This window comes from Benincasa hispida, chromosome 9 (genome assembly GCF_027475165.1).
Source record: "Benincasa hispida cultivar pf3 chromosome 9, pf3_genome.v1.1, whole genome shotgun sequence".
Classification (NCBI taxonomy): Eukaryota; Viridiplantae; Streptophyta; class Magnoliopsida; order Cucurbitales; family Cucurbitaceae; genus Benincasa; species Benincasa hispida.
Window position 1 is genome coordinate 52316877 of NC_143486.1, and position 8724 is coordinate 52325600.

Here is an 8724-nt window from a genome sequence, read left to right on the forward strand (position 1 = left end):
TCCAAGACAAATAAATCAGATTTATTTTCTTCGGAGTTCTTCCTTTTTTGGAGAGTAGTGGGATCAACTCCACAATCCATATAAACTCCAAGTTTCATCTCAGAGGATAATCCTCATTGACTAATTTAACTAGATTTAGCAACATTTACTTTCTCTATTTGTCCTCTGACATTCAATATGGACTGGAGTTTATCGAGGGAGCTGACATTACTAGTTTCATTGTCATCAACCCCATTTAGGTTGAATTTTGAGAATTTTCGCTCAAACAATTCTTATATTGATTGCATGATCTGATGTACAATAATCATGCTCTCAAATCTTTTGGCTAATGCATTAGGTATGCTTGCCAAAATGTGAACTCGGGCCTTAGTATTAGCCTTTTTCCACATCTCGTATGCATCACGAACATTTCGTGTTGCATCAAGGGTTGGAACTTAAAGAAAATCCTCAGTCATGACAATGTTGAGTTTGTTAACACGAAAAAGATTTTAATTGAATCTTTCCACGTCGTATAATTAAAAACGGTCAAATTACTAGAGACAACTAGCAGAAAATTACAGTTTGACATTTTTGCTGAAAAGAAACAAATTGATCTATATTAGATTTTAGCTTAACTCTAAAATATCCAATTAATTTTAGCAAAAACTAAATGAATCCCATTTAACATCTATTTTTACAATGATACTGGGACAAAAGCCACCGAAGGGTAGTTAGTTGTCCCTTCACTGAACCGAGACACTCTCAACAAATTATTACACCAGAATAATTCTTACTCCTATAAGAATTAGTCATCATAATTTGGTCAAGAAATCATTAACTAACTTAAAAATTTCTCGTAAGTTTGAGCCTTCATTTTAGATCATAAAGTTCCGTCCCAATGAGCCAACCGAAGGAAAAAAACCGATTGGGGCAAAAAATTAAAGCGATCCTATCCATTTTTAGAGTTTGCTTTGATATTGACCTAATGCACAAACTATCCGAAGGAGGACCCTCCTAGGGCGCCTCGAGGCTGTGCAATTAGATCTCACGGTGCAAACCAATGAAGGGGACTGTAGGGCATGTTAATACACATCCCTCTCCTACTTACTATAGATACTCTTTCCATTCACCTTGATATTGACCCATGCAAACACCATCCGAAGGGAGACACTCCTAGGGTGCCTCAAGGCCAAGCATGAGTCTCACGATGTGAATATTAAAGGAAAAACATGAATGGAAAAATTGATATATCGTATACATCTTTTTCCTCCCATTGAGTATTTTAATAACCTAGGGTTTATTTAACTTAAGAAAAATATGACTAATTAATTTTACTAAGTGATTGTTTAACTTTGCCCAAAATTAACACTTACTTTGGATTAGGGGTGTTCGTGGTTTGGGTTGGGTTGAGTTTAGACATATTTTAGGCCCAACCTATGCTTCGATTTGTGTATTTTTCTAACCCAAACTAACCCTTGTTCAATTATGAACCCAAACCAAACCAACCCAAAAAAAAATGGGTTGGGTTGGTTTGGTTTCATCGGTTCCCTTAAAAAAAAAAAGCTTGGAATCACCAATAAAAAACACATAAGATTTCACAATCCACAAGAACAATATCCAAAATCTATTATAACAAAACAAGTCTCCAAAATTTATAAGAAAAACCATAATGTCTACAAAATTCAAAATATAGGCAACAATGTTTTCAAATGTCTACAAAATCCATAAGTAAGATTATAATGTAATGTCTGCAAAATCCATAAGTAAGATTATATTGTAATGTCTACAAAAGTCTTCAAAATCCAATAGATTTCAACGACATAATCCTGACAAAACTCACTCCTTAAAAAACCCTAAACAAGATCTAAACAATAAATTATATAAGAATACTATCATAATTTCAATATATTAATATAGATTATAGAGTAAATATATAAAAGATAACACTACCTCATAATACTTGACCACAAGTTTCCAATTCTTCAGTTTGTGGAGTAAGATCTAATAACATTGGCTTCACACGTAGCCAATTTTGTGTACATATTAAAGCTTTCACCATCTTAGGACTTAAAGAACTTATAAAAGAGCCAAGTATTCTACCTCTCGTACTAAATGCTGATTCAAAGGCAACTGTTGACACTGGTATGGGTAAGACATCTCGAGCAACTTATGATAAAACATTGTATTTAGGAGCATTTAATTTCCACCAATTCAAAATATCAAAATTTTCTATCAGATCTTCATTAGGTTCTGACAAATATCTCTCCACATCATTTCTTGTTTCATTCAAATTTTTCTCTTTTCTTCTTCATTTGTATTCCAACTGTAAATCCATTTCCATGTCATCACAATCCTCACTTATTTCAACTATGTGACATGGTTGTTAAAAAATATGACCACTTAAATCACTTGTCTTATAAAACTCATACAATTGCATCGAACTAACTTTCACCTCATCAGTCATTGTTCTAGCAACTCCATCCCCATAAATACTTATGAAACAAAAGGACACATAATCCAACTTATATCATGGATCAAGCACAATAGCTATAAACAACACTTTGTTCATCTTGTCGAGAGATCCCAAATACTTATCAAATTTCATTCTCATATTGGAAGCCATAGTATATATCACACTATTTACATTTTGGCTCCAACCTATTAAACGTCATTGAATCTCACAAAGTTCATGAAAAAATGTTTCAGAAGTGACATAAGTTGAGCCATTAATCTTCAATGTAAGATCATAAAATATCTTCAAAAATTTGACAAATGTTCGAACATGGTTCCAATCGGCTAAGGACGGTGGTCCCTTTCTTTTCTTTCCATTCTCATCTTCAGTAACTGGATGTACAAAATCTTCATCCTCTTCTTCTAAGCATTGAAAAGCCTTTCCAAATTTTAAAGCATGATCAAGCATCAAATATGTTGAATTCCATCTTGTAGACACATCCAGATAAACAAGGGCTTTAGATTCAATCTTTTCATGTCCAACACAATCTAAACTTTTTTTCAATCGCTTAGGAGAAGATCTAACATATCTTACAATATTTCATACACTAGCTATCGAATCATGCAATTCTTTCAATTCATCATTAACAATCAAGTTCATAACATTAGCACATATCTCATATGCAATAATTCACCATCCAAATATAAGAGACTTCCAAATCTTTAGTTTTCTCTTCATATATGAGATTGCTGAATCATTTGAAGTTGCATTATCAACAATAATTGAAAAACTTTAACAATACCTCAATCTAATAAACAACATTCAATTACTTTACAATTGTCTCTCCCTTATGATTAGACACTTGATAAAAATTCAATATTCTTTTCTGTAAATTCCATTCAGAATCAACAAAATGTGCTGTAAGAACCATATAATTGATGTTCTGTAAGGAAGTCCAAGTATCTGTTGTTAGACTCACTCTTTGATCACTTTTGATTAAAGTTGATTTCAACAATTGTTTTTCATCCACATACAACTGATAAATATCCCTAGCAATTGTGATTCTTGAAGGAATGTCAAACTTAAGACATGCAATATTACAAAATTCTTTAAACCCCTATGTCTCTACAAATCTAAATGGTACCTCAGACAATACTAGCATCTTAGCACATGCATTTCTAATTCTTTGTTGACTAAAGGTAGTAGACAAAAAATTCATATTGATAGCACCTTTTGCATTAATTTCATTCGGTTGAAATTTTAGTATGGTTTGCCCTTTAGGTTGCTCTCTAAATGGATAATTTTTGCATTGTTTTCGTAAATGCTTCCATAAGGTACTAGTTCCACATGAAGAAGTGTCACAAGCGTAATCTTTATCACAGTAATTACATTTGCATCTTATACCTTCGGTGTTAGATCTTTCAATCTTTGTAAAGTGATCCGACACTGAAGATGATGGCCTAGTTGGTTTTCTCTTGCCAATGACTTCCGATGGTTTAGAACATGCATCGGGGATGGAAATATTTATAGGTGGTGATTCATTGTTGATGTCGATCAACTCACTATTTTCCATCTACAATATTAAAAAATACAAAAAAAAAAAAAAAAAATGACTATAGGCCATGAGGAATAAATAAAATAATTATATATATATATATATAAATAGCTTAATATGACACTCACGGCAACTGGCGATGACGAAAATCGGAAAGTAGAAAATAATGGCTAACGTGAAGTCGGCGTGATGAGTGACGAAAACGAAAAGCGGAAAAGGGATGCCTGAGCGACGACTCGATGGAACGGACGAGTGACGAAGTCGAATGGCTGATGCCCGATGGCGTGTGCCGTGCATGACGAAAAAAAGGGATGAAGAACAGAAGAAAGAAAAATGGCGCCGCGACCGTGCTGAGTTTGAGTCGTGTAGTACCGTCTGTGTCTGCCGTCTGGGGAAGTTGAAACGTGGAGAAGAAGGAAATAAAAAAGACATCCAATCTCCACGAGCCACGTGTCGACAAGGGAATGGTTCACATTTCATCCTTCAGCCTACCGAGAAGTGGGAACTTGGAAGTGAGTTGAGCTTTCTGTTATTGGGCTGAGCAGTGAGCTGGGCTGGGCCTACATAGTACATACAAATTAAATTAAGATAAATAGTGTCTAGCCTATTCTTCTTGGGTCAGTTCGATTCGAACCGAACAGTTTTCCTATGAATTCGAGAACCGAACCGACCTATTTGGGTTCATTAAAAAGAACCCAAACCAAACCAATTTTTTTTGAACCAATCCGAACCAGCTGGGTTGGGTTGGTTGCACGATTTTTTCAGGTCTTCGATTTTTTTGAACACCCCTACTTTGGATAGTTAAATAATTTTGATTAATATTCGTCAAACACTTTAACAAACCTTAATCAACAATTGTATGTTTGTAGCAAATCTATCTAATTCACCTTTCTAGGTTAGTTCCCAGGCAGGGGTATTTCGTTTACATCAACTTAAATACCCCAACCTAGGTAGAACTAGCCTTAGACAAAATGTCCCTTATAGATACATTTGATACAAATTTAATCTTTTATTAAAAACAATTTAATCCTATTAAAATAATTAAAAATATTAAACTAATTTCTAATTTCATTAGATATTTGTGATCTTAGGTCTATGTAAATCATATTTTAAAACTATTTTAAAAAATGATTTTACCTAAGTTGCATGCAATTCTGAATTATTGTTTTTAATTTTTATTTTTTAATTATAACTTCTATAAAAAAAATAAATTAAATTAAACTAAAACTATTTATTGCATCGAATGACATGCTTTATAAAATTATAACAATTATAAGATTATCTAGCTTTATAAAATTATAACAATTATAAGATTATCTAAAGTAATGTCATGTATCATGCAATTTTCATTTCATTACTGAACATACATTAAACTTATATACTAAAGTAATGAAATAATTAATAACATGTCCAAACATACATCCATATTATACATTATAACTCTTATAATATAAATGATGTTATTAATTCTGCAACCATATAGTATAACACTTATATTATATAATGCATGAGCATGCTATAAAATTAAATCATACAATTATATATTATAACATTTATAATATAAATGATGCATGAATAATGCATAACCTATGGTGGGATTTTTACTATATGACATACATGACATATACAAAGTAATTAAATCATACATCATATGCATAATTTAAATATAAATTTATGGACTGAGATTAAACTCCTAAAACCATTAATTAAATTGATATAACATTTACATTAATTTAAATAATAAAAAAGTATAACTATTACAAATTAATAGCCAAACCGGTTCGAAACAAGTGAAACCGGTCTTGAACTGCATGAACTAGACCGCCTAACATCTGTACCCGACTCGAACCGCACGAACCAAGAGAGCCACAAACTAAACCAGACGAGAACTGATTTAGAACCGCACGAACTCAACCTGTTGTGCCTAGCATTGCAACGCTACAGAACGAACAAACGTTCTTCCACTACGCAACATTGCAACGTTGCAGTACAGTCTCCATTGTACAGTCGCAAATTGCTTCGTTTCTTCTCCAATTTGGGCTTCGATTTCACTAGTATAACATCGAAAAACTCACGAACGACTCAAAACTTAAATACATACTTAATAGCAATTAATGCCAAAAAAACAAAGGGTCCTTACACACCAAATTGTAAAAAAAAGGCAATAAATCTAAGATCCAACCTCGAAACATCCATAATTGCAAACCGTTCAATAAACATTTATCAACATGAAAAATTTACAAAATGTAATCTACCACTGTAATTAAATTTTGGAAATAAAAAAAACTGGATTGAAACCTGGCTTTGATACCATTTGAAGGGAATCCGTGAAGATTATGCAGCGAAAGCTAGGATCAGTCCCAATTTTTTGTTTTCACAGAATTTCAAATTATAGAATACAAAGATAGAATTATGCATTAACAAACTAAAATTACAATATATTTTTTTAGAATAGGAAGAAGGGAAGAAATTTCACTTACTTATGAAGCCAATCTTCTTTGCGTAATTCCTCGATCCAGTCATAAACTCTTTGATTTGGATCTCGATCTTCAAAATACGAAATCCCAAATGGCCACCACTACTAGAGAATCTTTTGTATTCTCTTGGGATTGAGAATTCAAGCAAGAGTTGTGAGCTTTGCTTGAATCTGAGAGAGAGAGGAAAAAGGAGAGAGGAGGGAGAAGAAAACTTTTTTCTTGTAATTTTCTTGGGGAAAAAGCAGAGAGAAACTTTTCTATAAAAACAGAGGAAGGAGACAAAAATGAAACACCAACCAACTCTTCTCCCATTCTGCACAACTGATTTTGAGAGAATTAAGGGGAGGGAGTTAGAGAATTGTAACTCCCTCCTTTTAATCAAATTAAAATTGAAATTAATTTAATTCAATTAATTAATTATATGTATATATGTGTGTATATATATATGCTATATGTTATATCAAATATATCACATAACCTATAATTTTTTATATTATATCAAATACAATATAATTTATAGTTTTACTTCTCTCAATTACTTATGATATTTAATATAAGTCACATTTCTACTAAATTCAATTATATGGATCTCATCCATATAATAATTTTTTGAATCATATTCAAATATTTAATATATTATATTAATTATATCACATATAATTAACTTAAATTAATTGTATAATTAATTCCCTCAATTAATTTAACAATTCAAATTAATGCAAAATTAATTCTCAATAATCCCCGTTGAGCTACAGAAGGGATCTTATGGATTTGTAGATTGAACCTCCAATGGTACTTGGATAATTAATTAAACTCTTTTAATTAAATTATCCAATATCCTCTAACTGTCTGTCACTCCACTAAAGACCGACAACTACACTTTTCGCACTACAAATATTTCTGTGTCAATTGGATATAACCAGTCAATAATGCAATGACCCTTCACAAATTGCTCATAAGTACAACTGGACCAAAATTACTGTTTTGTCCTTATAGTTACATTTAATTCCTTAAGTACCATCGATCTCTCTAATGAACAATAAGTCATAGTTCAACTATGACCAAGTGTGGTCACATTGTTCAAGCCTTGAAATAAAGCCCTTAAGGGAGCAATTTATCTACTTTCCCTGATATCAAGGAAGAAGCGAATTTTGTCTTGTGTAGCTGTGTTCCCAGCTCCCCAATTAGACGAATTCCCAAAATGGTAGGCATATTGAGTTGACAATCTGGCCACTCTCACCCATACAAATCATAGGACCGCCTTCATAGGCAAGAGTTCACAACTCACTTAGGGTTCAGGTCATGTCACCTATGGTCATCCTAGTTAATGTAAATCTCTATTATTAACGGTCTTATATAATAAGACTAACCATTTCATGGTTTGGTCTTACGCAAACTCTTTGTATAGGATACCCTTGCTCACATGTCTCTACATGAATGATTAGAACCAGATCATTTGTAGTACTTTACAACACTTGTAAGATCTACAAAATGGGCCGTATCCATAGTATCACCAAGATAAGGTACCCAACCTTATCTATCTACTACATACCGTTTAGATTATTATTTAAATAAGATCCACCTGTATGTCTCTACATACTTGTTTAAATTACATAAAATAACCTATGATCTTAGTTTATTGGATTGAGTGTGTGCTCATAAAATAAAAAATATTTTATTAATAACAATTTATTTATATAATGTTTACAAACTACAAGAATACAATAGAGATTTAGGACACCAATCTCAACAGATTGTTATCAAAGAAATTGCTAATATACTTAAAAACATTGATTATTGTTAGATATACTACTGATACACTTGTGCCTTACTTCAAGTATTTAATGGTTGACATATGATACACGAGTCTTGTATTTGGTATATACAGTTGATATACTTAGAATATCATGCTTATAAAATGAAAGCATATGTTTACTTCGAAATAGGTTATCGATTGAATATTGATTGTTATTAATAAATTGCTAATATATTTGAAAGGTTGATTGATGTTAGATACAATATTGATATACCCTTATTTAACTTCAAATATTTGCTAATCGACGATCGATACACTAATGTCTTATAAATATATACCAGTAATATATTTGAAATATTTAATGATCTTGCTACCTTATTTTTAGTAGTATGTTGATAGGCTATAGATTTAATATGTTTGCTCATTGATATTTGATAGATTGCTAATACTTTACAATTTTGATATATTGTTGATAAATAAAAAAAAATGATAGGTTAGAAAATTA

General features: G+C 31.8%; 1 long non-coding RNA gene across 1 annotated transcript; it reads right to left on the minus strand.

The window, feature by feature from the left end:
* Window positions 1-2372: 2372 nt before the first annotated feature.
* On the minus strand, window positions 2373-4327 carry LOC120086884 (uncharacterized). The gene is made up of 3 exons (XR_005484359.2): window positions 4115-4327; window positions 3836-4004; window positions 2373-2918 (listed from the first exon to the last, which is right to left on the minus strand). It is a non-coding gene; the product is annotated as an uncharacterized LOC120086884 (long non-coding RNA).
* Window positions 4328-8724: the final 4397 nt, after the last annotated feature.